General features: G+C 31.7%; 1 protein-coding gene and 1 long non-coding RNA gene across 13 annotated transcripts in view; both read right to left on the bottom strand.

The window, feature by feature from the left end:
• LOC126755508 (heterogeneous nuclear ribonucleoprotein L) overlaps positions 1-24,638 on the bottom strand; it is a 309,695-nt gene that overhangs the window by 258,471 nt on the left and 26,586 nt on the right. The gene's annotated exons all lie outside the window — the stretch shown is intronic.
• Positions 480-9,604, bottom strand: LOC126755522 (uncharacterized). Its single transcript, XR_007666497.1, has 2 exons — positions 6,481-9,604; positions 480-6,398 (listed from the first exon to the last, which is right to left on the bottom strand). It is a non-coding gene; the product is annotated as an uncharacterized LOC126755522 (long non-coding RNA).

The following is a 24,638-nucleotide window of genomic DNA, read 5'->3' as shown; positions in this document are numbered from 1 at the left end:
TTTATTTTTATTTTTTAATTATAAATACAATAATATAAATTATATTTTTTTTTGTATTTTTTTATTTTTACTTAATTTATTTTTTTTTTATTTTTAGTTTCTTTATTTATTTATTTTTTATTATATATTTATTTTATTTAGTTTTTTATTTTTTTGTTCATTTTTAATAGTTATTCATGTTTTTTTTTATTTTTTTAAATTATTTATAGATTTTTTTTTATATATTTTTTTACATTACTTAATATATTTTTATTTCATCTATTTTTTTTATTTTACTTAATTTTCTTTATTTTTTATGTTATTTTATTATTTATCTTTTTTTTTTTGCTTTTATTTATTATTTTTTTTATTTTGTAAAATTTTATTTTTTTATTTTTTGTATTATACATTTTTTATTTGCTTTATTATTTAATTTTTATTATTTTTTTATTTTAGTTTTTTTGGTAATTATATAATAAACATAAAATATTATTTTGTATTTTTTTTTATTTTTAGTTTCTTTTAATTTTTTTTTTGTTGGTCATGTCTTGTTATTTTAATTTATTATTTTTTATTTTTGTAATGTTTTTATTTTAGCTTCTTTATTTATTTATTTCTTAATTTTATTTAGTATTTTATTTTTTTGTTCATTTTTAATATTTATTCATGTTTTTTTTATTTTTTTAAATTATTTATAGATTTTTATTATATATATATTTTTTACTTTAATTTATTTTGATTTTATCTACTTTTCAATTTTTACTTAATTTTCTTTTTTTTTAAATTTATTTTGATGATTTCTTGTTATTTTATTTTATAAATTTTTATTTTTTCACTTAACTTAATTTTTTTTTTATTTATTATTTATTGTTTTCATTTTCCTTTTTTATTTTGTATTTCTTTTCTATTTTTGTTAATTTTTAATTTATTTTTATTTCAATTTTTGTTATTTTATTTTATTATTATATTTGTTTTTTTGTTACTTTTTATTTAATTTTTTGTGATTTTAATTATTTTATTATTTATTTATTTCCGTTTTCTTTTTTTATTAATTTTTATTTTTTATTTATCATAATTTTTTATCTCATTCATAGTATAAAATATAATATAACAGAAAGTTATTGAGGTATGCACTGCGACCTATGACCTATTGTACGCTCCTCCCTTTCTACAAAGCATCATTAGGCCTTACACCCTAATAAATTCAAGTTCAGTTTAACTTGGCGCTACCCAAAAATTTGCTCCCATGCTTGTCTCTCTCTACCTTTTTCACCTTCCGGAATATTTATCTTGTAAATGTGGCATAGTATGTACCCACAGCAAAGATGGAGAGCGTTTGGAGAGTGGCCTATATCACTTCTCCCCTGGCAAAGCCCTCTGCCATGTACACATATCCAGCATAGTTTGTTTTCCAAATCAAATTTGATCGATCACATTGTGGAGCGGAGTAAGTCACATAACAACCTCGAACGCTACTGTCGGACTCAGACGTATTTCACTTAATTCGACAGTGATATTACCCTGCCGCTTAGGGTTAGAGTCCTTAAGCCCGTCAGGGATCTTCTACTGGTGAAAGGGACGATGAAGAATGTTGACAAATTTTCATTTTACTATTTTAACAATGTCGCCCACCTATCTCTGTCCCGCGTTCATAGTTGTTTTTAATATTATCTTATGCAACGGAAAAATCTCGGAAGAAATGGTTCAGGTCGAACGAGCTAAATCAAGTCCTTGTTAAAAACTTTTTTATTTGACGAGATATCTACACAAAATTTGGCATGGATTACTATATGCGGCAACACTATAATCTCAGAAGAAATTGTTCAGATAGGAATAATATAGCATATAGCTGTCATACAAACTTATCGGTCAAAATCTAGTCCTTGTATGGAAAACTTTTGTATTTGACAAGTTATCTTCACGAAACTTGGCATGGATTATTACCTATGGAAATAGTAAAATCTCCGAAGAAATTGTACAGATCGAACTACTATAGCTTATAGCCGCCATACAAACTGAACAATCAAAACGAAGTCTTTGTATGGAAAACTTTTTTATTTGCAGAGGTAACTTCACGAAATTCAGCACATAATATTATCCAAGTCAACACTATAATATATGAAAAAAATTCTCGGATCCGACCACTATAGCGTATAGCTGCCATACAAACTGCTGATCAAAATCAAGTTTTTGTGTGGAAAACTTTTTATATGTTATTTTTTTATTATGTTATTATTATTTTTTATATTGTTTTTATTATCTTATTATTATTTTTTATATTATATTATTATTTTTTATATTATTTTTATTATTATTATTGTAGTTATTTTATTTATTTATTTTTTGTAAATTTTTACTATAATTTTTATATAATTTCCTTTTAATATTCCCAGTGCTTTTTACATAATTGTTTGTTTTTTATGTTAAGTGATTTATTTAATAAGATACGCAGCAACATTTTTTGTTTACTTAATTTTATTTTGCCACACTTTTATTTTCGCTCGCGTTTTATTTATTTTTTCTCATGCATTTACTTTTTCAATTTTATTTTAATTTTACTTTGCCGCGACTCGCATGCTTGTTTCCCATATAGTACAAAAAAAAATTTAAAAAAATATATTCTCTCAATTACCAACAACAAAACGCTTTCAATGTTCAACACGTTTTTCAACGCTTCTTATTACGCATTAAAGGCATCCATCACACACGCGGCCACGGCCAACTTTCAGGCGCACAGGCAAACACACAAGCTTATATACAAATGTATGTGTTTATGCTTATGTATGTGCGCATGTATATATTGTATGGCGGCAGTAGAAAGGCGCGCAATGCCGGAGAAACATTCTCAAAGCTGAGTAATGCGACATATTTACATTCATTTGTATGACAGTGACTACATATGTAGATATTTATGTATGTATATAAACACAATTATACACGTGTGCACGCACGCTGCTCATATGTGTTCGTATGTATGTGCACAAATGAAAAAAAAATCACCGAAATCCATCATGCTCACATGTGCCTGTCCTACACAAATATTTTATACACACACATACATACATACATAAACAGAAATATATGTACATATGTGTGTGTATATGTATGGCTATATATTTCACTATATATTTAGCCTGATTTCTTGAACCTGACAAATGCACAAACGCCACCAACTCATTGAACCCATCAGCGAACCAGTCAGCCGCCAGCCAACCAAAGGCAATCCCAGCTGTCAGCTGTGCTGAACTGAACTCATCCACCGGACGGACGTACGTACAATGTAAAGTTATGCACACACATATTTGTGTATGTTGTTTCATGTCATAATTTCTGTTACACCGTCAACTCGCCGTGCCAGCTCCCCGCCGACGCAATCACTACTCTCCCAGCGGTGCGCTGAAGCAGAAAAGTTCTAATATCGAAGACATCGCTTTTTTTAGCTGCTTCATTTTTCTGACATTAAAATTTTAGCCACGTATCTTCTAATGCTAACCATCTACTGTTATATAAGCTTGTATATAAATACATACATATATATTTTAAGACTGTTGCCACACGGTTTTGCGGCCATGTGTTGTCAGCACTTAGTCAGCCAACTCGTTTCTGCTGAGTTTCGCAGAAATTGTCCATGGACATGTGACACTTAAATATTATTTATACATGTATATGTGTGTTAGCATGTCTGTATGTATATTCCGGTGTCTAATTGTATGCTTTGCGAACTCTGCTGGCATTGAATTTGCGTATAAATAGAGAATATTTCGTTTTTTACGAGCGCGCCAGCTAACCATGGAGTGTCAAATGGATAAATGGAGCAATGGAAATGCAAAAAAAAAGACAAGGCTTACATTTTTATAGCTTATCAGCCACAAGGAAAGCTATTTTAATTCTTAATTTTTGTTTTGCCCAATTACTAAATCCAAAAAATCAGAATTTTTCAACGAAAAAGCTAGTTTCCGTTTATATTTGGTCACTAATGATCGTTTATAGCGATCGAAGACAGCACGCCCAACTTTATTTTTTCCAATTACTAAATTTAAAAAAATCTGAAAAATCAGTAAAGACAGCCTTCAGATAACTAGAGGACATATTTTTTTAATTTATCTAATTTATATTTAAAAAAAAATTTAAATTTCTTGTAAAAAACTATAAGTGAAAATAGTCTATAGCGATCGAGAACAGCATTCTCATATTTTTTCGATCAAATTTATTTTCAAAAATTTAATAATAGGTATGTCCATATAATGACAGCTATGCTTCTAATGCCCGAGCTTTTACCATTTTTAATTGAAAAAATCTCAAAACTTCATCTCGAAAACCTAGCACGATCACATATGATCGCCGAAGATCATCTATAGTGTTCGAAAACAGCACTCCGATTTTATTTATTTATTTTTTTTCAACTACTGGTTTAAAAAAAACTGAAAACTACTTGTAAAAACCATATACTCGTATGATCATTGAGGATCGTTTATACTTGTATAGATCGAGGACAGCATTATCTTATGTTTTCAAACAATTTTATTTACAATATATCAATATAATAACTTCAAAGCTTCCAATGATCAATCTTTATACATTTTTAATTGAAAAAATCTCAAAACTCCATCTTAAAAATCTGGTACGATCATATATGATATATGATCACTGAAGATCGTCCATGGAGATCGCATACAACGCATACATTAATATATGTATGTATGTTTTCAATTTCTTTCTTCAATAATTTCAATCAATTGCATATCATATATCAATATATATCAATAATATATGATGACTTCTTTGCTTCAAAAGCAAGATCTATTTCGTTCAGGTTCACTGAAGATCAGTTTTCTTAAGAACGTTTGCTAAACGATGTTCAACTCATCTAAAGGTGAATAAAAGGAAAACCTTTTATAAACATATCAGAGCATGTCTGTATTTATTATTACTTTCTTTACATCCTATCGATGATTTCATAATCAAAAAAAACAAAAATTTCGCATATAAAGTCGGTTCCAAATGATCGCTAAAATCACTTCGAAACTTTATTTCGACTGACTGAGAAACTAAAAAATGAACTAAATAGTTAACACTATTCTACAATACTAAAAACACAACTCACTCTTCCTTGATCACTCAATAATAGTGTAAGATCACTTATGATCGTTTTTCTTGAGATCATTACCGAACCAATACAAGTATGATGGAATTAAGAAAAGAGAGAGAGAAAATATGGTAGAAAAAATAGAGAATACATACTGAAAAGTTCTTTCAATTCGTGAGATAACTATCTCGATGACATACAATCTCTAAAGGTTATGTGATCATTTAGTTCAAAGGCGAAACAAATCCTAGTATCAAAATTTATTAATATTTCCAAATTTTCGAGTCAGATCTAAGGATTTTGGATTTGGATTCTAAAGTTAAAAACACGTTTTCAGAAGAGTGAAGTATTTGGTATATAATTTTACAGTCAACTAGAATAAAAACATGGGAAAACTGTAATGCTGGCAAACTAACTCTAAACGGAAGTGGGTCGAGAACGCTTTGACGACGAACCACGTCCAGGACGGCCATCAACAAAATAAAGAATAGAGATCTTACTGGCATCATTGGAATATCGGAAGGAAAGGTGAAAACCATTTTGAAAAATAATCTGGCCTTAGAAAAGTGAAAACACAATTGGATCCAGAATCAGGCAATTTTTTCTGTGAAACAATGAATGCTTTAAGGCTATCAGGATGTCATGAAATGTATTATTACTGGCGATGAGTCTAGGATCTACGCATACGACTCGGTAACATAGGATCAAACGGCCGAATATCGTGGCAACCGTAGCCGAAAAAAACAAAGTCAGAGCAGTTTTCTTCGATTATCGAGGTGTGGGGCTGACAGTCGGATCAGGGCGAGATAGACTGCCTTAAAGTTATGCAGGATAGGCAAGATGATGTACAAGGTAAAAGAAAGACATAAGTGCATTATATTCACACGATCTGGAAATGACTCCAAGACAGTTGTTGGCCTAGTCAAAAGGCATAACTTCCCGGCATCATATGTGAGCCCTGTGAACATTATTAACGTTGACACATGTAAATACTACATGGAAGTAGGCAGAAGATAGAAGCTAGAACACCGCCTCTACTTCTGTACGGCTTTATTTAGAACTCGACTTAAGATATATAATCTAGGAGCTTCGGAGTTCAAGGGTGTTCGGAGTTCAAGGTTGTTCTAAGAGCTTCGGAGTTCAAGAGACTGGGTGAAGTATCGGAATTAGATATTAAGTCTCTATTAAATTTCACAAAAAACGTTGACGTCCAGCAGGAAATAAATTTCATCTGGTATTGAACTGAACCTCCATCTGAGCTTAGAAATCTAGGAGCTTCGGAGTTCAAGAGACTGGGTGAAGTATCAGAATTAGATATTAAGTCTCTACTAAACTTCACAAAAAACGTTGACGTGCTGAATGAAACCAACTTCGGCTCGTATCGAACTGAACCTCTATCTGACATTATAAAGAACCTATAGAGGTAAAGTGGAATTAACTGAAAAAAGAAAGGATCGTAAAAATTTAGATGCAGATTTAGTTCACAAGATACCACGACATTTGAGAAATCCCGATTATGGATAACTTAGAATGAGGTGCTTAACGATGCTGTCCTTACAAAATCCTTGCAAAATCTCAGGCTGCATTTCTACACAAAAATCTGGAAGAACGACTCTGCACTTCTTAAAATTATGCCATGCCACACTAAGCAACTTACCACGCCACACAATAGCGCTTGGGAGGCGCTGAAATTTGGATGGAAATGCGAGCAACAATTGGTAATTCGAATGCTGTTCGAGGATTCAAATTCAAATTAAGATGCCAAAGCCTCTACGACACTTGTCGAGCATGAATGAATGCAGCGCCAGCGAACACGGCTGAATAGTTAAACGATCGAACGAATGAATGAATGAATGTATGAATAACAAACAGTGGGCGGCGACGACATACATACACGTCTTCGCATATCAAAAAGAAATAGGCATATTTGATAAGGATACGCTAAACGGCAGCGAGCAAGGCACGAAGGCAAATAGCAAACGTGTGGCTGTGGATGTGTGAAACGGCGCAAATCCGGCATTGTTAAAAATACAAAAGTAGCTATGGCCTAATTCGTCACGAAGCAGATGAAAGCGGAAAATAATAAAAAAAAAATATTCGAAAAAAATCACTCAAGCAAAGCAAAGACGCGCGAAATTATTAAGAATTCATATGAACGCGAGCAATATGCATAGAGATTGGCAAGCAAGCCCCGAAAAAAAAAAGACGAGGGTACTGAGAAAATATTGAGTTCTAGAGGCGGCAATGCGCAAATTGGAAAACCAATGAAAAAGGACTTAATGAAAATGGGGGCGAAATCGTACGAATCATTGAATGGCAGGCGGCTGCATGCATAACGGTAGTTTGTGTGAAGTTATAGGCGTGCATGGTGGGGGAGGGGGTTGTCTGTGCAGCTTTATTGATTACCAAGCATAACAATGGCAGCGCAAATAATTGAAAAAGTGGCAATTTTCGAGCGCAACCAACCGCCCTGCCGCCTCACACACCGCCTACGGGCAAATGAGTGCATTGAAAAGTTGAGGCGAAAATAATAATTTGTAATTGTTATATAGTATAAAAAATGCATGTAAATAATGAAAAATTCACAATCACGAAGTCTTAGCAGAATTATTTATTTGTATGCTTCGTTTTTACTTTTAATTTTCCTTCCACTTACTTTGCTTTCTAAAGTAAAGTATATCAAGAAATGCAGGCAGCAATCATGCAATCATGCAGCAGTGAATGAGTGGCAGCTAAGGTCAAATTGGCAGTGAACTAACGGCAGATATGGCCGAATATTGAACGAAAAAAAGTTGAAGGAAGGATACAAAAATATATAAAAGAAGTAAAAACGTTAACTTCTGCCGCGCTTGAAGGTATTTTGGCAAAGGAAATGGAGTGTTCATAGCAGAACTTCATTTTGAGCGTTCAGTTTGTATGGCAGCTATATGCTATAGTGATCCGATCTGAAAAATTTGTTTGAAGTTTGGTAGAGTTGCCTTGGAAAATATTATATAACAAATTTCGTGAGGATATATTGTCAAAAAAAAAAGTTTTTCATACAAGGACTTGATTTTGCGCGGTGAGTTTATATGGCAGCTATATGCTATAGTAGTCCGATCGGAAAAACTCATTTGGAGTTTGGTAGCGTTGCATTGGGCAATAATCTGTGTCAAATTTCGTGAAGATATCTCGACAAATCAAAAAGTTTTCCATACAAGGACTTGCTTTTCGATCAGTTAGTTTGTATGGCAGCTATATGTTATAGTCGTTCGATCCGCAAATTTTGTTTGAAGATTGGTTGCGCCGACTTTGGTAATAATCTATGTCAAATTTGGTGAAGATATCTTATCAAATAAAATGTTTTCCATACAAGGACCTGCTTTCGATCGGTTAGTTTGTATGGCAGCTATATGCTATAGTGGTTCGATCACGACGATTCCGACAAATTAGCAGCTCTTTGTGGAGAAAAGAACGTGTGCAAAATTTCAGATCAATAACTCAAAAACTGAGAGACAAGTTCGCGTCGACAGACGGAAGAAAAAGCGCTTAAACCAAATACAGAGTAAAGTAATGAAAAAAAAAAAAAAAACAAAATAAAAACATAAATAAATGAAAAATGTAATACTAAATTCTCATACTAAAAACATGCTAAAAACCACAAAGATCACTCAGCGCCCAACAAAAACAACACGCTTTGTATGATAAGCATTCCAAAGTCACACGGCGCTGCGTCATGCCATTGCCGCTGCAGCCACTTTCGCCGCCCAAATCGGCAGGCTAAGCATTGAAGGCAAGGCAAGTCATTTTATGCTGAAATAACGGCATTTTTAAGGCATTTCCCGTGCCTAAACTACAATAAAACGCAACAGCTAAGTAAACACTTATACAATCGGTTATATGTATGTATGTATATGTAAATATATATTTATATGCATATAGTAGCCGTGTACTATATGCGGTTTGTGCGTTGGCAACAACGTCATAGTCAAAATTTTCTTTCCTTTTTGTTTGCTTTTCTTTTTTTTTTTGTTGTTTTATTTTCATTGTTTTTCCACTACTTCGCTTAAGAACTTGCTATTAAACAATTTTAGACACAAAATAATTGAAAAGAAAAATTTGTTGGAAAAAAGTGGCAGCGAAAAACCCGAAACAACAACTCAGCACTCGCTGGTATGTGTTTACAATTGAACTGATAAATTTTCATTTATTTTTCGATAACTTAATTTATGGCTTTTTTGCATTTCTCCTCACTTCACTCACACACACTCACAAGTTTTATGCGCTTTCTGACTTATAGCATTCATTCATTCATATTCACTCCACTACAACGGCAAATGGCTGGTTTATGATCACATTAAAATTTTGAATCAATAAATTGTTGTAATTTTTCAGCTAGCTGCCAGTCAGATGAATAGTAAAAATTTTGTAATTAAAAATATTTCATAATTAAATAAACAAAAATCGACTAGTGTTGGTGTAGATGCTGTGCTCGTAATGGGCGATGTAAGCAGTCAAATTTTTAGATGAAAATTTTACGATTAAAAAAATTAATAAATTGAAAAAATTTATAAAATTAAAAAAATGGAATTAAAAAAAATTACAATATTTAATTATAAAAATTAATGAAATTTAAAAAAAATTAATAAAATTAAAAAAATATTTGTATAAAAAAATAATAAGCAATAATTAAGAAAATTTAAAAAAGTTAATGAATTAAAAAAAATAATAATAAAAAAATTTTAATTATTAAATTAATTAATGAAATTAAAAAAATTAATAAAATCAAAAAAAAATTAATTAAAAAAAATTAAAAAACTACTAAATTAAACAAAAAATATTAATAAAATTAAAGAAAAATTATTGAAATTAAGAAAATATAATAAACAATTTTTTCTTTCAAAATTTAGCGAAGAAAAATTAATAAGTATTTAAAAAAAATTATAAAATTTGGAAAAATAAGAAATAAATAAAAAAATTATTAAAATTAAAACAAAAAAAATTATGAAATTAAAGATAAGAATGAAAATTGAGTAATAATTAAAAAAATTTAATTATTAAATTTCTTAATTTCAAACATTCAGAACGAAAAAAATTCAAAAGCTGAAAATTAATAATTTCAAAAACCAATTTTTATTATTTTGATTAAAATATTTTTCAAAATTTCACGTTTTTGATAACGAAAAAAAATTAATAATTAATTAAAAATAATTAATAAAAAAACAAAAATTAAAATTAATTAAAAATAATTAGAATTAAAACAAAAACATTAATAAACAATATTATAATGAAAAAAATTTATGAAATTAAATAATTAATAAAATTAAAAAAATTAATATAATTAAAAAGTTATAATAATTCAAAAAGTGAAAAATTCAAAGCTAAAAAATAATTTCAAAAATGAGTTTTTTAATTTCGCTTAAATTTTTTTTTCAAAATTTCATGTTTTTGATTTTTTTTTTAATTTTTTGTAAATTTATTTTAATTATTATTAAAAAAATTAATAATTAATTAAAAAATAATTAATAAAATTAAAGCAAAAATTAAAATTAATTAAAAAAATTATTAGAATTAAAACAAAAACATTAATAAAAAATATTATAATTAAAAAAATTTATGAAATTAAATAATTAATAAAATTAAGAAAATAAATATAATTAAAAAGTTATAATAATTCAAAAAGTGAAAAATTCAAAGCTAAAAAATAATTGCAAAAATGAGTTTTTTAATTTTGCTTAAATTTTTTTTTCAAAATTTCATGTTTTTGAATTTTATGTAAATTTACTTTAACTATTATTAATTTTTTTTAGTTATTTGGAGTATTTTTGTATAATATTTGTTTTGAAACTACAATTTTCTGAAATTTGTTTTATTTTGATAAATTTTTTTTTTCTTCAAAATATTATATTTTTAATTTTTTTTTTTACTTTCATTTAAAATTTTTAATTTATTATTATTAATTATAATATTATATTAAATATTTTTTTGAACTACAATTTTCTTCAAATTTTAGAAGAAACCACCGAAACTTTTCAAACTTGAGCTTAAAAAGCTTATCAAATTTTTTTCCAAATTCGAGTTTAAAAACTTTGTACTTAACTCGTACCTTATTACCATTCAACTATAACTGAACTATAAAAAATCATTGAACTAAACAAGTTTTTACCCCAAAAACGAAACTTTCACAATTCCTTACAAGCGCTTGCAGCGAGCTTTCGCAAAAAGCTTTAAGCTTTCACGCCAAAATCTCGAACCAAACCATTTTTGCGGCAAATCCTCACGCACGCCGACCGACTTGAGTATAGTGCCCTATATACCGCTACATACAACAAATATGAACGAAGAAAGTACAATTGCAATCGTAAGCAAATGAAGAAATTAAGAACAAATACCAAAAAAACAAAACGAATATGGAAGACAAGTGGATTAAGCATTTTGTTGTACAATTCTTACGTACGCAAAGAGAGCGAAATGAAATGAAACGAACTGTTACAAAATAATATATGGTAAAATGAATTGGATTGTTTTGGTTTATGTTGGATTGAATTCTTAAGGCAATCGCTTTTTGTTGTAGCCAGTTGTTGTTGTTGGTCGTGAAAAGAAGGGAAATGGCACAGAATACCGCAAGTCTAACAGAGTTTAAGTGAAGGCGCAATGCCGCGCCACGACGCGGTACTGTGCCGAACAGCAAGCTGAACGTGCGCCGCTTTTTATTGCCTTTTCGTTAATATTCTTATTATTTTCTTTGCATTTCATTTTGCTTTATTTTGTTAGCCTTCTTTCTTTCTTTTTTTTTTTGGCAACGGTAGGTGGTGGTGGCAATGAAAGCCTGCCGAAGCGGTCGTAACGCTGTAGCAAAACTAATGGGAAATTCTTATTTCAGTCACGCTCGCCTGTTGGGCTGGCCAAAGTACATACATACATACAGCTATGTACTCATCAGCGGCTACATTGCTTGTCTCTACTTGAATATTTATGTTTATACGAATGTATGTATGTGGGTATATAGGTGAAAGACGACGCCTGCCACCGCGCTAGCGGTATTAAAGCAATTTCCTGTTCGATGGAAAAAAGTACAAAATATGAATGAAAGCATGAAATGTCTAACGTTTAAGCGGTGAGTAAAGTGAAATATGAATTTTGGGTCTATTAGAAAAAAATTCAGAAAAAATATACATAAGTCATTGACCTGCACGGTCTGGCCTGTGATAAGATTTACCGGAATTAAGTAGTAAAGCGCGCAGACTTCAAGTTCGGAAAGAAAAAGTTGTTGACTCAGAGCTCTTTATTTAGGCGCTCGTAGAAACGAAGAGACTTTTACAGCTGTAGAAATTGAAGCCTGAAAAACTGGGTTGCCACTAAAATTAGTTCGTTTTAATTTTGATATTGTTTCAAATAATCAAATTGAACTCAATTAATTTTATTTTAACTTAATTCAATTCAATTCAATGTAATCCAATTCAATCTAACGCAATTCAATCCAATCCAATCCCATCCCATCTAATCCCATCCAATCCAATTCAGTTCAATTCAATTTGAACGGCGCTTGAGGAGGGCTCTTTGTATCTAAGAGAAAAATTGGACGCCTAACGGTCGATTATTGTAGATTTTCACTGCACTGTAGAGTGCTGAAAGTGCGCCAGAGATTTCCAAAGGCTTTACGCTCCTTTCGTTATGTCTTGTATTTACAAAAATTGCCATTGGAACGCAAAGAGCTGCACCCGATAAATGAATATACATACGTACATAAACTCGAAATAGCCTCAAGGTACGTAATTACAATTCGAGACGTAGTAGTAATAAAAACCCGCAAATTTTCGGGATCCCGAAAATAAAATTCAAAAAACAAGTAACCACGTAGTTACATACAAGTTAGCATTTGAATACTAAAAATAAAAAATAAAATAATAGTAAATTAAATCCCGAAAAATTTCGGGATCCCGAAATTCAAATTCAAATACAAACGTAGTTACAGACAAGTTAATATATGAATACTTCAAATTATTAAATCCCGAAAAATTTTCGGGATCTCGAAATGAATACTTCAAATTATTAAATACCGAAAATTTACAAACGTAGGTACATACAAGTTAACATATGAAATTAAATTATTAAATACCGAAAATTCGAAATTAAAAAAAATTCAAAAAGCAAGTAAAACCATGACTAGGTACATATGTATGTATCTATCGGGCTTAACACTTATGTGCTATTTAAAAATTAAAAATTAAAAAAAAAAAATAATAAATCCTCGAAAATTTTCGGGATCCCGAAATTAAAATTTATGATATTCTTTTCACATTTTTCAGAACGAATGTTTAAAGAACTGTGGAATTGTACTGGCAGCAGAGCCAAGGAACCAATTACCTTCATATAAGTAGTCTCAGTCTCTTTAAAATAGTCAGGGTTAGAGTTTTCAAGAGTAAAATTTGCTTCTGCTTTGCGCCTTCGGTCAGGGAAAAGATTCGAGAGCTCAGAATAGAGAGATCGACGACTTTCGGATGGTTATGAGCACTTATAGAAAAATCTCTGAAGTGAAAAGTAAAATTAAAAGCTTGGTTCTCAAGCGTTGGGCGTAAAAAGCAAGCCAAGTGGAGGTCATATGTAATGGAGTTTTCTACTGGGCTATACTATGTACATATGTACAATAAACCAATTTCAAACGGGATCGAAAATAGTCGCGAAGGTACAAGAAGAGTTTTTATGTGATATGAAGAAGGTTTTGGAAAAGGAGTCTCGAAGGTACAAGATGATAGAACAACTTTCCTTTTATGCGATTTGAAAAAGTTGGTGCAGAAAGCTTCTAATATCTTCAAATAGTTGAAAGAACTCTGCGTGAAATAACGAATATTTTATTTCTAACAAGCTTGAAATGAAATGAGTGGTGTTACAATGCTGAGTTATTGGAGAAGGAGAGAATATGAAGACAAAGGAGAATCACTCGCCTCCTAGTTAAGCTGAAAGTTAACAGAAAAGTGAGAAGAGCTGCTATATCAATACTACATTTGATAAGGGTTATAATGAAAACTGCTAATTTCTGCTTAAAATGAAAAAGAACCTTCAGAAAGTGGCAAATAATTCCATACAGACAACTCTGCTGAAAACAAAATACCGTTATTCAGAGTTAATAACAAATAAAACTAAACCCAAACTGATAAGAAAGAAAAGCTGATAAGCAAGGAAAACAGTTAATATTACGGTAACTAATAAATGAAAATGAAGCCACAAGCTCATCATAAACTTTCGCATTTGATTATAGCCGAGCAATCAATCGACTCGATTTTCACTAAAGCACGAGCAGTTCGTTGAGAAATGACGGATTTTCCGAACTGCTGCGATTGATATTAAATTGAGGCAATAAAAATGGGAGGCACACACACAAATATAAATATATATATTATAGATACTTATGCATACAAAGTTACATTTACATATATACATATGTATGTATGTATGTATATATTTTCGTATTCGCTTTAGAAGTCAGCTACCCCATCAAGCGACTATTGCGCTACCCAAATCGCGCGCGCCAACGCGGCTTGGCCTATTTGTCCACCCTCATTTGAAGGCAATAAAAAGACATACATATATACACAAACAAATACATATGTGACAAACATACATATACCTACAATCATAACGAAATAATTTCCATTTAGAATTTGACTGGCATATCCAACGGTTACCCGTATACCGAAAAGAACTTATGAACATACAAACAAACCTTCCTGTCTTATAGCGATCTCATTACACTTTATGTGTATATATGTATGTAGGTGTATGTTTGTATATATGCATATATGTAAATGTGTAGAAATATGTAAATATTTTCGCAGTTTGCTTCGCATTCATTATTACTTATTGGAGTTGCGTTTGTCCATTCCCTTAGGTAATACAACTTTCATGTGTATATTTTCAATTTTATAGATCGACGGCACGAGCGCTCCGCTCGTTTAGTTCACTTGAAGCGATGTGCGACTCGGCGCATATTAATCTACCGCTACTTATTTGTTGTTATGGTATTCCCAGTTCAATCGTACACTCGTTGTGTTATTAGTTATTGTCCTATTGAAAATAGCAAGCATACTTAGTTGCAAATATTGAGCTTTGATGGCAATAAAGAGTAGTTGAACTCTGACGGAGATGCTTTGAATGGCGCTTGGAAGGGTTGTACGACTAGGAAGAGCGGTCAAATTATCAGCGCTTTAAGGAGCTAGAAAAAATATCTAGCAGATATATTATGGTAGCATATGACCACTGAAAAATTTAAAAATTTCAATACCGAAATTTTTCGGGATCCCGAAAGTGAACTTCAAAAAACCAGTGGAAATATAGTTGCATAAAAGTTAGCATACGACTACTGAAGAACAAGAAAAAAATTTAAATCCCGAAAATTTTCGGGATCCCGAAATGTAAAATCAAAAAACCAGTTAAAACGTAGCTAGTGACAAATTATTATATAATTATTGAAAAATAAAAAAATTTAAAATACGACAATTTTCGGGATCCCGAAATTGAAATTCAAAAAAGCAGTACAAGTACAAGATTCCAAAAATTTTCGGAATTTAAATTTTTCTTATTTTTCAGCAATTACATGAAAGTTAGCATACGATTGCTGAAAAATAAGAATCATTTTACTAAGTCCCGGAAATTTTCGGAATTCCGAAATTTAGGATCAAAAAACCAGTAAAAACGTTGTTACATACCAATTAACATAAAACTTCTAAAACGTAAACAAACTTTTAATACCGAAAATTTTCGGAATCCCGAAATGTAAAATCAGAAACCCACTTAAAACGTAGCTAGTTACAAAATACTGTATAATTATTGAAAAATAAAAAATTTAAAATACGAAAATTTTCGGGATCCCGAAATTCAAATTCAAAAAAGCAGTACAAGTACGGGATTCCAAAAATTTTCGTGATTTAAATTTTTCTTATTTTTCAGCAGTTGCATGAAAGTTAGCATAGGATTGTTGAAAAATAATAAAAATTTTAAGTCCCGAAAATTTTCGGAATTCCGAAATTTAAGTTAAAAAAACAGCAAAAACGCAGTTACATATGTACATATACATACATATGTATGCCAATTAACATAAGACTTCTCAAAAATACAAAACTTTAAATCCCAAAAGTTTTCGGGATCCCGAAATGTAAATACAAAAACCCATTAATTAAGTAGTTATATACCAATCAGCATAAGACTTCAGAAAATAAAAAAAAACTTTAAATCCCGAAAAATTTTCCGAGATCCCGAAATTAAAATTCCAAAAACTATAAATACTTAAATTCACAAAATTACTAGCTTTTTTCATTTCTTAACTAATTTTTATCATATACTATTACATATTAAAATTCCAAAAACTATAAATACTTAAATTGACAAAATTACCAACTTTTTTCATTTTTTAACAAATTTTCTTCTATACTAAAAACAAAACTTCAAGGTATCCATTACCATGCCAACGACTGTTTGATTTAAATTGCCATTACCGTGGCTGTGTCTGAGCTGTAACGTATGACAATTACATTCGGCATACAGTTATGCCAATAACAATAACAATTATTATAATTATTATGCCACTGATGATAGCAACAATAACAAAAAGTATAACAACAAAAACTAACAAACATCAATAACAGTAATAGCAAATAATAATGACACCAAGAGAGAAAATGAGTAAATGGAGAAATAAAATATGGAATGAAAAGGTGAAAGCAAACTAAATGGAAATTCACACACACATACGCACATACGGCTATAAAATGTTGCTCTACTTGTATATCTATAAATGCGATTGTGTAGAACCATTTATATGCGCGCAATTTTTCCAGCAATTAGTCTAATAACACGCATACACAATATACTCGTATGTATGTACATATGTTTGTACTTGTATATTGCCACACAGACACCAGGATAACTAGCAGCAGAAATATGAAAATAATTAAGGTACAAATGGTTACCTGTCATGGGTACGCCTAGGTACAAAGTTATTGGTTAGTATGTAGTATGTAGTATATGGCGCCTGGATGTAGCATTGTTTATAAATGCTCATACACCAACCAATAGCACACATACACATACAAAACTCGCTTTTACTTCGAGCGTAGTTATGCAATCATCATTTTATATCTTCTTATTGAGGTTATGTTATGACACGCAAGGTACACAATTATAACTGGGTATGCTCATATAATAAGTGAGACAGCTATTTAACGGCATTCGCGAGCGTACATGCCAGGACTCACGTATGGTATTTCGGGATCCCGAAAATTTATTTCAGATTTTTCGGAATTCCAAAATTACGATTTTTTTAAAAACAACATAATGGTAAATAGTAAAATATAATACATTACGAAAGTCACGAAAAAGTCGTGATAATATTTTCGGGATCCCGAAATGTTAAATTTTTTAAAACAGCATACTAGTAAAGGATGTTGTGAAAGGATCAAAAATTTGTGATCAAAAAAATTTAATCCCGTTCAGTCCCGAAAATTTTCGGGATTCGGAAATCAAAATTTTAATATTGTAAAATGCACAAACTGTATTTTTACTATATTTTGCTTACAAATACATCTTCAGTCCCGAAAATTTTCGAGATCCCGAAATCACAATTTTTTAATTTCAGGATTCTAATATGCAAAAACTGTATTTTTATGACATTTTTCTTACAATTACATGTTCAGTCCCGAAAATTTTCGAGATCCCGTAAACACAATTTTTAATCTTCGGGATTCTAAAATGCACAAAACTATATTTTATTATATATTTTAACAAATATGTATAGTATGTAATTTCTACAAGCAAAGTTCGCCTATGGCACCCAACAAGCGCCGCATTCAACAAACTTCTATGACAAATTGATGCCACTAGTTCCACGTAGCTGCTCCTACTCGCTTTGCGAAAGTACTGCTTTCACTACATTCTTTTCGTTGCGTATAGTATCTCTTCGTTATATTTTCCTGCGTCACCGCGACTTTTATTGGTTATTACCTGCCATCATATGAAATCGATATATGCAAATATGCTTTGATAGCTTCACAAGAAATCGCTTAGCAAGCAGAAAGCTTGATTTAATATGCAAAATGTAAATATTTTTTTGCTTTGTGCCAGCAATGCAAATTTAAAGCTTTTTGTGCTCGGTTGATAGTTCGATCTAATTACAAGGGGTCGGAGGGTCGTAAGTTGCGTTGCTTGCGAAAATTTACTATAAGATATTTCAAAGATTTATGCAAGGTGACCGACCTTGCCTAAGGACGTAATTGCGTAATTGCTTGGAAAATTTCAGCGATAAGGTTTCTTTTCTTACAACCTTTCATTACAAAAGACACAGTTTTTGAGGGGAACTCTTGAATTTTTCGAGAGTGAGAGAAGACGAGTTTATATGTAAGAAACTTATCTGCACTTGAAGGCTTTATCGTTGAAATTGAGTTTTTGACAAACATCATTTGCAGCGCTCAATCTCTTAACCTCAAATACTATGTAACCAAATTTCATATTTACTGCTTAATTCATAAAGCAGTAGAGAATTACAGCATATAGTTGAACGAATGAAATGCGTTGTTTCTGCCAAATTTCAGTTTGAAGATTATGGAAGCAATGTTTTAAGTAAACTTAAAATACATATTTCATAAAGCAGTGCAGAATTACAACGTATAGTTGAACGAATGAAATGCGTTGTTTCTCCCAAATTTTAGTTTGAAGATTATAGAAGATGGATTATATTAAAAGTGAAATTAAAAAGTAGAATTCTTCTTTTCTGACCTGTGAGCGGAAAATCTGGAAACGTTCATAATTTTCAGGTCATCTATACAACTCTGATAATATAACTCTGATAGGTTATCTAACCATATATTCATATCCAATTAACACTAGTCGAAAGCATTCACTCTTCTCTCGAACCATGCTGAGTCTACTACAGTACTTCAGTCTGTATTGACTCTACTTTCAGTTCTTTAAATCGCTCGATTTCAGATCTTATCGATGGAATAAGATTAAAGAGAGAAAACCCGAAGATTGTTGAGCGCACTGTGCATACAAGGCTTTTGAAAATTTTTTTTTGCGCAACAAGAGGCTCACGTGAGACCTAGAAAATTATTCTGAAGATTCGTGTTTGATCTTCGCATGTAGATTTTATAGATTTCAAGCACTTAAGATACAAGGGCACATAGATCACTGAATTTTTGACTATCGCATCCACATCGTATAGATTTCATGCACGAAGGATATCAACAGCTCCGCTAGACCTGTCAATTTTTGAGCATCGTATCCAGGTCATATAGATTTCAAGCACTAAGGATATCAGGGCTCGGCAAAACCTGTGAATTTTTGACCATCGCATCCAGATCGTAAAGATTTCATGCACGAAGGATATCAACAGCTCCGCTAGACCTGTGCATTTTTGACCATCGTAACCAGATATAGATTTCTGGCACTTAAGATATCAAGAGCTCAGCTGGAACCGTGAACTTTTGATCATCGCATCCAGATCTTATAGATTTCAAGCACTTAGGATGTCAAGAGTAGTATTTTTGACTATAGCATTCAGATCATGAAGATTTTAAGCACTTAGGGACATCAAGAGTTCCGCTGGAACTGTGAATTTTTGTCTATAGCGCCTATTTTAGGCATAAAGAATTCTTTTTTGCCGCCAATAAAGTTGGTAATGCATTTTACCACCGTCCACAAAATGTTTCCCATATCTTTCGGCCACATTTGGATTAAGTAAACTGTCACAATTTATATCTTCGCCAGCAGCTACGATTTTAGCGCAATTTTTCCGGCCATACGCCATGTCGCGTATTATTTATGAAAAACTAACGACTTCATATTTGATCGTAAATTTTTTATTTGACATTTTAATGCCGAGCATACTGAAAACAGCCAGCGCAATGAAAAGCCAAAAACGATTATGCCATATAGCTATGTATATAAAGTACACGTGCTGTGGCCGAAGCCGATAGAGACCGAGTGAACGTAGTCAGCAGTCAGCAGTCATGTCAGCATAAATTTACAGTTGGCGCGCAGATACCCTTATGATACCGGGAATATTTTGCCATAACTTCAGTGGGAGGCTGTGAGATATGTGTGCTTACACAGTTGGTGTTGTGAGTGCCACATATGGGGTTTGGGGAATCATAAAAATGCAACGTAACTGTACGCAATACGAACGCCATACACACGCACAAACACACACATAAATTACAGTTATTATAAGCACACTTTTAGGTGGCGTTGTTGTAGTATGAGCGCGCGTTGTGAGGAATTCGTTTATCAGCAAGCGCATATTTCGGACATTTATGTGCGCGCAACACAGCGCACCGCCACCAAAAGTGTGTGCATTGCACTTTGCATGTGGCAAGCGCGCCAAAGCTTTTATTCAACCACCCAACACAGGCGCCGCGCGCGCTCGAAAGTAAGCATTGCAGTGTATGTGCGCGGCCGAGCGCGTCGTCGCTGCCACCCGCACTCGAGTTGTTGCACACAGCACAATATGGCGTCGTTAATGGAATTATTAATGTCAAGTGGCAGGTTTTCGGAAATTTCGCCAACACGAGCGCGTAGATGCTAACGCAGCGCCGGCGACAAGGTAAGGTGGCTAGCCTGCCGCGGTCAACAATTGAAGTGGCAAAAATGCAAGCGCTGGAAGTTTTCCGATTTTCAATAGCCAAAAATGTTTGAGGGCGCACCACAACAAGACTGTAGCGAAGGCACTACGTAGCATGCAGCGCGCTTATGAAGAAACTTAATCAAAGCGTATTGAGGCAGCGCGCGCGGTGTGTCAATCGTTGGCGTGCGAAACAAAAGTTCGGCCGCTGGCCAAAATGGTCAAGTAGTCAAGCAATAATTGTGTAGAGATGCAATGGTCAGCGCGTTTGGCCGCTACGCCGTGCACTAGTGGTGAGTTAAGGCTGTTGGATGCCATGCGTTGCGGCGCGCGGCATTGTACTTGGCGCGCCGCCCACGCTCATGTTAATTAATTTCGTTTTTTCACTTATTGCCATTTTTGTTTCTGCCTGGCAATCGCAAGTTAATGCATTTTCAACTCGTCGCTGAGCTGGCATACATGTATGGTTGTGTTCGAGTGACGCGCTGCAATCAAAGATGGTTGCCTGCAGCGGCGATTTGCATTCGCTAGCAAAAGCAAAAGGTTATGCCCGCAGTGGGGAGGCAGGCAGCCATCGATATGTGGCAGCAACTGACAAGCAGATGGGCAAATGCATCAAAGCAGATAACTTGAAAATGAATTTGAAAGCGCATACATACACAAACACATGCTTAAACACATACATATATACAAACGTACATATATACAAATACATGTATACACACATGCTTTTATATATGCCATTTATTGGCTTGCCTGCAACCACTTTTTCTAGCGAATTTTCATCAGCCAAAAGTAGTTAAGGCGACGGCTGCTGGCGTCGCGCGGCATTGCGGCGGTGTGGCGGTGTGGCCAACTGTACAGAATGCGCTTCGTGGCGCCCAAAGTGAAATTATGTGCGTCTGTCTGTCGATTTGCTTAATATGCAGTTGCGGATTCTTGCGTCTAATGGCTTAAATAAAAACAAACGAATTTCGCTAATGACGGTTGCTGGAAGCGAATTCGATTTTATTTATTTTTTGTGGATTTTCTGAATTTTATGGTGCATAATGAAATTGTGTGGCTTTAATTATTTAATTTAAAATAATTCTGTAAATTAATACACTCATATTATTTCAGATGAAAATTAAGATAAACTCACATAATTTCATTTTTTTTTTTAATTTTGAATTTTTTAAAATTAAAAGCTGCATTATATTTGGCAAAGGTGTATTATTAAATTATTCGAAATATTCAAAATTATTCGAAATGTTCAAAAATTTTCTTAAATTTCAAAATGCAGTTTTTAAAACTTTCAAAATTATTCGAAAATTTCAAAATTGTCCGAAATTTTCAAAATTGTTCGAAAATTTTGAAATTTCGAAAAATTCGAAAATTCCAAAAACTAAAATACTACAAAAAAAGGTTATAAAAGTTAACTTGACACAAAACCGAGTTTTGAAAATGTTTTCGAATTTCGCTAATATAGGTACATATTATTTAAAAATTTTTCGAAAGTAAAAAAAAAAATATTTTTCATCAGTCTAATATTTTGCGACTACAAAAGTTAGCAATTTTCTCGTTTTTTAACTTAAAAAGCAGTTTGAAATTAAAAAATTATTTTGAAACAATTTCAAAATTATTCAAAAATTTCAAACTCTTCGAAAGTGCTAAACAAAAAAGACTATAAAATTTAGTTATAAAAGTTATCCTGGCACAAAACCGAGTTTTGAAAATGTTTTAAACAAAACCTGATGTTTTCAAAACCTTCAAAATTTTTCGAAATTAAATAAAATTATTTTTTCGACAACAATTTTCAATATCTTGCTTAAAACACAAGTTTCGAAGTTTTTTTCAAACTTAAAATCCAGTTTAGAACTATCAATTTAGTTTTTGAAACTTTCAAATTTTTTGGAAAATGCAAAAGCATAAATCTTTCAGCTGACTATGGCTATTGATGGCACAAAAACAAGGTTTTAATAACATATAGTTAGTTAAAAACCGGTTTCATTTTAATTTTGAACTCAAAATACAGTTTTTTATTTTCTGTCCTAAAATTTTCTGAATTTCGAAATTAAATATTTCCGCTGTTTATGTCCCCTGATACCGCAAAAAAGGCTAAAAAGGCATTTGGAACTCATTTTAAATTGAAAATAGTTTTCGAAAATTCGATTTCGTTTTTCAATCTGAAAAAAAGCGTATTTTAGTTGTTTAGCGCCAAGTGCAACCGCAACAATTAGTACAAAAGCATTAAATTTGTCAAAAAGCGCATATTGAATCTGTTTAAAATCAAAAATAGGCTATTTTGAAAATTTCGAAATTTTGTGTGAATCACTAAAAATAAACTTAAGTTGTTTTTGACTCATGTGACCGCAGAAATAAATTATAAAAACATTAATTTACAGAGGAAGTGAATTTCAAGCATGCTTTGGTTTGAAAAAGCAGTTTTTGAAAGTTTAAATTTTTTCGAAAATTCAAACAAACATTATTCAAACAGTGAAACCACAACAATTAGTTATAAAAGAATTACAATGCTTAAAACTTGAACTACATGCATGTTTTGAACTGAAAAGACAGGACAGTTTTTGTATATTCTAATATTTTTCGAATTTCGAAATAAAATATTTCAGCTGTTTATCGCAACTTGAGGCCACAAAAATGAATATACTAGTATATACAAATTTAGCACTTGTTTTGAACTAAAAATGCGGTTTTTGAAAAATTTTATTCCTTTTTGCAATTTCGAAAAAAAAAAATTTTAGTAACTCAGCGCCACTTGCGACTACAATATAATTTGTGAAGCTATTTAAGGCCACGTGCGACCACTACAGTTACTAGAAAAGCAGTAAATTGCTCAGAAACCGCATAATAAACTTGTTTTGATATAAAAAAGAACCTGTTTTCGAAAATTTCGAAATTTTGTGGGAATTCCTGGGTATAGATTTCATTTGAGGCATAGGCAATGAGACCACAAGAACACTTATAAACACATTCCATTGGCTAATACGCGAATTGCAAATATATTTTGTACTGAAAATGCAGTTTTTAAAATTTTCAAAATTTTGAAAATGCCATGATTGGGTCATGACTCATAAAAATAGAAAATGTTGACCTTTCAGCGCAAAAATGTCAGACTTAGTTACAAATTCTGTATAAGAATTAACGGATAAAAAATTTGATTCTCGAAAAATTTCGAAAATTTGAAAATTCCACGAAGGTGCCACGAAATAAAAAAAATAAAAAAAAGTTGGCCCTTCAGCGCAAAAATAATTGAATTTGTTACACATTTTGTGTAAGAAAAATTTAATTTTCGAAAATTGTTCGAAAGCTTTTTTTCGAAGTTTTTCAAAAATAGAAAAAGTTTACATTTCCACGCAAAAATCTCAGAATTTGCCACAAATTTTGCATAAGAATTCACGATTAAAAAATTTGATTTTCGAAAATTTTCTAAATTTTGAAAATTCCACGAAGGTGCCATGACTCATAAAAATAGAAAAAGTTGACCTTTCAGCGCAAAAATATCAGCATTTTTTACAAATTTTTTGCATAAAAATTAAAAAAATTGATTTTCGAAAATTTTTGAAATTTTAAAAATTCCATGAAGGAAGAAAAGTAGAATTTCTTACAAATTTTGTATAAAAATTCTTAAATTTTGGTTGAAAATTTTGATTTTCGAAAATTGTTCGAAACAAAATTTTTTCGAAGTTTTTCAAAATCCACGAAGGGATGCTATGACTCACAAAAATAGAAAAAGTTGGTCTTGCAGCGCAAAAATCTCAGAATTTGTTACAAATTTTGTATAGAAAATTAAATAATTTGATATTCGCAAATTATTCCAAAAAAAAATTCGAAGTTTTTCAACAACAAAATGTTAACAATCACGTAACAATAACACGAAATGGCCCGAAATTTACTACAAATAGCTTGGGCAAATGTGTACCGATAATGAAACAATTATGTGGTACTTCAACGCTTTGCTAAAATACCGTTAACAGTTCTGGAATC

The sequence above is a fragment of the Bactrocera neohumeralis genome, chromosome 4 (assembly GCF_024586455.1).
Source record: "Bactrocera neohumeralis isolate Rockhampton chromosome 4, APGP_CSIRO_Bneo_wtdbg2-racon-allhic-juicebox.fasta_v2, whole genome shotgun sequence".
Lineage (NCBI taxonomy): Eukaryota > Metazoa > Arthropoda > Insecta > Diptera > Tephritidae > Bactrocera > Bactrocera neohumeralis.
The sequence above is the reverse complement of the archived record's forward strand: the minus strand, read 5'-3'. Positions and strand labels throughout refer to the sequence as shown.